General features: G+C 39.1%; 1 pseudogene; it reads right to left on the reverse strand.

Annotated features, from left to right (window-relative positions):
- Window positions 1-1,359: 1,359 nt before the first annotated feature.
- LOC105526810 overlaps window positions 1,360-6,591 on the reverse strand; it is an 18,122-nt pseudogene continuing 12,890 nt past the window's right edge.

Consider the following 6,591-nt stretch of genomic DNA (forward strand, 5'->3'; position numbering starts at 1 on the left):
TCACGTACTACGCAGAGCCAGTCAGAAGAACGAGGATTGACATCCTGATTCCCAGAACTTTGGGAGGCTGAGGCGGGCGATAGGAGTTCGAGACTAGCCTGACTAATACGGTGATACTCTGTGTCTACTAAAAATACAAAAATTAGCCAGGTGTGGCGGTGGGTGCCTGTAATCCCAGCTGCTTGGGAGGCTGAGAAAGGAGAATTGCTTGAACCTGGGAGGCAGAAGTTGCATTGAGCCGAGATCATACCACTGCACTCTAGCCTGAGTGATAGAGCATGACTCCATCTAAAAAAAAAAAAAAAACCACTTTAACCTTTTTTTTTCCCAAAAGAACTTCACTCATGGAAGAAAAACTTTAATTGCTGTTTCAAAAAATTATTTGTGTGAAGCAGGAATTGGTTTCAATAACGTTAGTGAACAATACATCCTGGAAAGTAGATGAAACTGGATGTAAAATTCTGGCAGCAATTTAATTGGACAGTCCCAGATGGTTAGGCTGAGGATAAAAGCCTTGTCTACGGGGAATTTTGGACGATACCTGGAGAAAGATTATACTGTGCCTAAATCAAACTGAGTTGCTTTCACAAGGGTTGTAAAGTTTCATACAGTAAAAGATTTTTTCTACATGCACTTCAATTTCACAGTAAGAATGGTAAAGAATATCTAAACGCAGAAGAAAGCATTCCTGCAATATATCTAACTCCTTGATATAATAACACATACAATTCAAAAATGATTACACTCTCATTATATCTGGGGTTTCTGAAACTACAAGGTAGTAGTTATGGAAAGCATGGCCCCTGGTTTCAACATCTAAAAAGCAGCCACCTCTTTCTATGAGTTTCTTCTTTTGTGATGTTTTCTTCATTTTTCTTAGTCAATGGTGCCGTTGCTGCTTCTTAACAAAACTGGTAAAAACAAAATTATAATCATTGAACATAACCCTCTGACAATCAAGACACTTAAAACCTTCAATCATCTGGGGCAAAAACCCACTGTGTAGAACTCTGATGAACAAAGTGGGCCGGGCGCGGTGACTCACGCCTGTAATCCCAACACTTTGAGATGCCGAGGTGGGCAGATCAATTGAGGTCAGGAGTTCAAGACCAGCCTGGCCAACATGGCAAAACTCCGTCTCTATGAAAAATACAATAATAAGCCGGGTATGATGGTGGGCACCTGTCATCTCAGTTACTTAGGAGGCTGAGGCAGGAGAATCGCTTGAACCCAAGAGGCAGAAGTTGCAGTGAGCCAAGATCAGCCACTGCACTCCGGCCTGGGCGACCGCAAGACTCTGTCTCAAGAAAAAAATATAATAATGAAAACACAAGAAACATTAAAAAAATGAAGTGGTCATCAGTTTCCTGGCTTGAGGACTTCCACAATTTTCCTGATCAGGTCAGCACAGGAGGTCTGATTTAAGTTTGTTTCAAAGCTGATGTACAAAAATTCTGGTTCTGGAGTGATGTGAATAGTTCCATAAGCGCCATCTGATTTCATTCCTTTCATTAACAGCCCAGAAGGATTGAACAGTGTGGCATCAATGACAGAACCTGGTGTCAGGGCACCAATTCCAGTCTGAGTGACATCCTTTGTAGTGACACAGTCTTTCATGAGAAAAAATCTTCCCTTAACTGCTTGGTCACACTCTCTCATCAGCATTTCCAGGGTTTGATCTGGCTTACTACCCCACTCTCTGGGAAATCTGAAATATGTAAGTACCAACAGTCAGAATTCACATGTCTCATACAATACACTGCTCCATTTGGAAAAATTGCATTAAGAAAGTCAATTTCTTTCTGAAAATCCCAGGTACCTTTAGTGAGAAGGCTTCATGAAATCCTTAGGAAAATAAAGGAAGCTTTGAATTGAGTCAAATCCATTGTCATCCCTAGCAAGCTTCAAAAGGAGAACCAGTGCTTTCAGCAAGAGGATGGTACCACATGTCTTCATAATGAAACGTCTCTACCGGGCACGGTGGCTCAGGCCTGTAATGTCAGCACTTTGAGAGGTCAAGGCGGCAGGAACACTTGAGTCCAGGAGTTCGAGGCTACAGTGAGCTATGATTGGGCCACTGCACTCCAGCTGGGGTGACAGAGCAAGACTTTCTTCCCAAAACAAACAAACAAACAAAATGTATGCCCCCATTCAGATCTCAGAATGGTATGAAAAGCCCCAGATCCTTGGTTTGCACTGAATTGCTTCCAGGAGAACCAGACCTCTAGCAGCTTCTCGGTCTCTTAGGAAAAATGTGCAGCTCCCAGGGAACAAACCAACAGCCACAGAAAATCAACTAAATTAAACCTCTTCTCCTGCCATAGCTGCCACTGCTGCAGATGGTTTCAGCTGTGTTACTAAAGTTCAGATTGCTTTTTTTTTTTTTGCTGTAGTTTTATATTAATTTTTTTTTTTAAAAAAAAGGACTCATGAAATTTTCCCAGCTTTTTGTGAGCCCAAGTTGAATGTGAGTCTCTTGGAAATAGAGGCAGATACAGTTTAGTCTCTGGTAATCCACTGCTTTCCCATTAGAGAGAGTAGGATAAGCACTAGCTAATGTTTCTGGCCATATAACGTAAGCCCATCTGAGCTATTTTTAAGCATCCTGTTTAGTAGTGTTAAAGGTACTCACATTGCTGTGAAACTGATCTCCAGAACATCTTTATCTTGCAAAACTGATACTTTATACTTGTCGAACAATTCCCCATTTCTCTCTCCCAGCCCCTGTCAACCACCATTGTATTTTCTGTTTCCATGAATTTTAGATACTTAATACAGATGGGATTATACAGTATTTGTCTTTTTGTAACTAGCCTATTTCACTTACCATATGTCTTCAAGATTTATCCATAATGTAGCATGTGACAAGATTTCCTTCTTTTTGAAGGCTGAATAATATTCTACTGTAGGTGTAGAACATCTCTTGTTTATCCCTTCATCTGGCAATGGACATTCGGGTTGTTCCCACCTTTGGTTATTGTGAATAATGGTGCTCTAAACATGAGTGTGCAAATATTTCTTCAATGTTCTGCTTTCAATTCTTTTCGGTATTTACCCAGAAATTGAAATGCGAAATCATGTGGTAGTTCTATTTTTAATTTTCTGAGAAATCTCCATAGAGTTTTAAACAGCAGCTGCATGATTTGTTCTCCCACCAACGGGGAGATAGGTTCCAATTTCCCCATATTCTCACCAACACTTGTTATTTTCTATGTCTGTGTTTTTTATTATGGTAGCCATCCTGATGGATGTGAAACAATATCCCGTTGTGGTTTTCATTTGCATTCTCTAACAATTGGTGATATTGAACATCTTTTTATATGTTTGTTGTCTATTTGTATATCTTCTTTGGAGAAATGTCTATTCAAATCCCTTGCTCATTTGGATTTTTTGTTGATGAGTTGTAAGAGTTATTTACAGATTCTGAATATTAAACCCTTATCCACTATGTAATCTGCAAATATTTTCTGCATTCCATAGGTTGCCTTTCCACTCTTCTGATTGTTTCCTTTGATACACAGAAACATTTCTTGGGTATGACACCAAAATTACAGGCAACAAAAGTAAAGATAAACAAATGGGACTAGAGGTGACTTAAAAAAAAAAATCTACCCAGTCATCAGCCTATGCACACTATCAGTCTCTCTATTGATCTACTCCCCCACTCTGCCTCACACAAAGAATCCATTGGTTCTGACAACCTCTAGTCTCTAAATTACAGCTAGCTGACTTACCACCCCCTTTCTTCATTGCTACCATCTGAGAAATTGGGGCTTTCCAGAGCCAGCTTTGGAGACAGTTCCTAAGAAGTTGCCTGGTTTGAATTATCCTTTGCCTAATCTCTTGTGTCCGTTCTACACAACCAGAAACATTTTCTCTCTTCCAGTGGCACAGAACTGCTTTTTTGTGTGAAACAGTTGCTTGAAACTCAACAATTAATGTGTGTCACCCTGCTCTGAGTACAACACTCTTTCTTATTTTACTACTATTAGGAGACACATTCATTTAATATTGAAATTTATGATATACTTAGAAAAATAGCACAGTACACTTTTGGATCTTTTTAACTTTTTCTGTTAGAGTATTGGCTGCAGCAGATTTTCGTTAGCATTTAAATTAGTCTTTAAAATATTCTATTCTAAAATGAATTATCTCTCATGATATTTACCTAAATTTATCAAACATACCAAAATATGTAACTTCAGCAACAAATGTTGTGTTCCAGTCCCATTCCTCACATTTGTAGGGCCTAAGAATACAAACAGAAGTTCACATACCATATGACTAAGTATTTAAAATTATAAAGCAAGTTAACACACTATTGTATGAAATATGTACAATTGATTTGCCTTATTCTCAAATTCTGTATTTGCTAACTTGCTTACTAGCTAAAATTCATTTGGAATCCCAAAATCAGCTCTTGAGTCACTGTTGCGGACATTCACAGACTGTAAGGAAGGCAAACATTTTGAGTTGCCAATGCGATGTTCCCAGCTGAACTGAACAAGGCAAAGCTCTGCTTCCTCCTTTCAGCTGTTACCTAGTAAATGGGTGTCCTTTGTATGGTCTATTTAGTGTCACATGTTTCAAGTTTTAGTGCTTTTTTTGGTAGTTTTGCTGTTTAGAATGACCCCAAGTGTTGTGCTGAAGTGCCAGACAGCAGGGTACTGGTCCACCGCCTGTTGGGAACTGGGCCTCACAGCAGGCAGTGAGTGGCCAGTGAGTCAGCGAAGCTTCATCTGTACTTACGGTCACTCCCCATCGCTCGCATTACCGCCTGAACTCTGCCTCCTGTCAGCTCAGTAATGGCATCAGAGTCTCATAGGAGCACAGACCCTATGGTTCACCCTATGGTGAACTGTACATGCGAGGGATGTAGGTTGCATGCTCCTTATGATAATCTAATGCCTGATGATCTGTCACTGTCTCCCATCACTCCCAGATGGGACTGTCTAGTTGCAGGAAAACAAGCTCATGGCTCCTACTGATTCTATGTTATGATGAGTTATATAATTATTTCATTATCTATTACAATGTAATTATAATAGAAATAAAGTGCACAATAAATGTAATGGGCTTGAATCATCCTGAAACCATTCTCCATCCCCCAGTCTGTGAAAAAATTATCTTTCATTCAACCAGTCCCTGGTGCCAAAAAGGTAGGGGGTCGTTGCCATACAGTGCCCCTAACTGCAGGGAGGCTGTGATGAGCTTTATGGAGAACATACAATGGGCATCGCTCAGACATGAGTGATAGTGCTGTTAACCCTGAGTTCAACATTAATGAAATCAACAATGTATGTTAAATAAGGTGTCTTTGAACAGAAACAGTTTATGAACTCATCAGTTGATAAAAATGCTGTGACCAGGAACCTAACCATGCATTTCCGCAGGGCAATTGTCTAGGATTTGATAATTCAGTGTTCCCTGTGACTTTATAGGACGCAACTACCAAAATAACAAGAACCAACTGTACTGGCCTCCTACCATAAGAAACACACATTCGTAAAGACACAAGAAAAGAAAATGTGCAAAGTCATGGTTTTTCGATGACTAAAAATTATCTTCTAAAACATCAAAAGAAATATCAAAGAAAATAGGCTTTAATTATCATCACGGATGTCCTGGTGTCCTGTGAACAGGTTGGCCATGTCTGGATGAACTGTAAAGAGACACATAGTCCGGCCGGGCGCGGTGGCTCACGCCTGTCATCCCAGCACTTTGGGAGGTCGAGACGAGTGGATCACGAGGTCAGGAGATCGAGACCATCCTGGCGAACATGGTGAAACCCCGTCTCTACTAAAAAAAAATGAGCTGGGCGTGGTGGCGGGTGCCTGTAGTTCCAGCTACTCGGGGAGGCTGAGGCAGGAGAGTGGCGTGAACCCGGGAGGCGGAGCTTGCAGTGAGCCGAGATTGCGCCACTGCACTCCAGCCTGGGCGACAGTGCAAGACTCTTTCTCAAAAAAAAAGACACATAGTTCTTGAGGTATTGTGTATATACTCCATATTTTTTTTCTTGCCTTCATTTCAGCAAAGACACTAATAATGTTGTGATAGTAAAGATTTCCACATAGTTTGTTCTATGGTTAGGAATAAACCAAAGAATTAAAAATGTGATTGTGTGCAATATATACAAAATATAAATATATTTTTATCTAAGAGCAAATTTAAATAAATACTAAAATTGAAAATTTTAAATTATTTATTTCTTAATGTTATCTTTCTTCCAAAATAGTGAGTTTTCTATTGAAACTAAGAGAAAAAATAGAAATTGTGTTACATGAAGTCAAAATGTATAATAAAAGTTGTTACATAGAAATTATGATTAATAAATATGAACTTTTAAAATAAAACGTATTTAAATGAATTAATATTTTAAACTTATTAAGTGTTTTAATAAAACTATTCACAATTCTAGCTTTCAATATTTCATCTAGTTGCCAACATAAAGCATTGGTATCACTTAAGCAACCTCTAGATCCACATATAAATTTACAATAATATGATTGTTTAACATAGTAAAATGCCTCCTAGCTACTATGTGCAACTATTGAAAATACCTTGCTAATTCCCAAGTACCTCCAGAACCAT

Source organism: Colobus angolensis, unplaced genomic scaffold (assembly GCF_000951035.1).
Source record: "Colobus angolensis palliatus isolate OR3802 unplaced genomic scaffold, Cang.pa_1.0 Scaffold6, whole genome shotgun sequence".
In the NCBI taxonomy this organism is placed as follows: Eukaryota; Metazoa; Chordata; class Mammalia; order Primates; family Cercopithecidae; genus Colobus; species Colobus angolensis.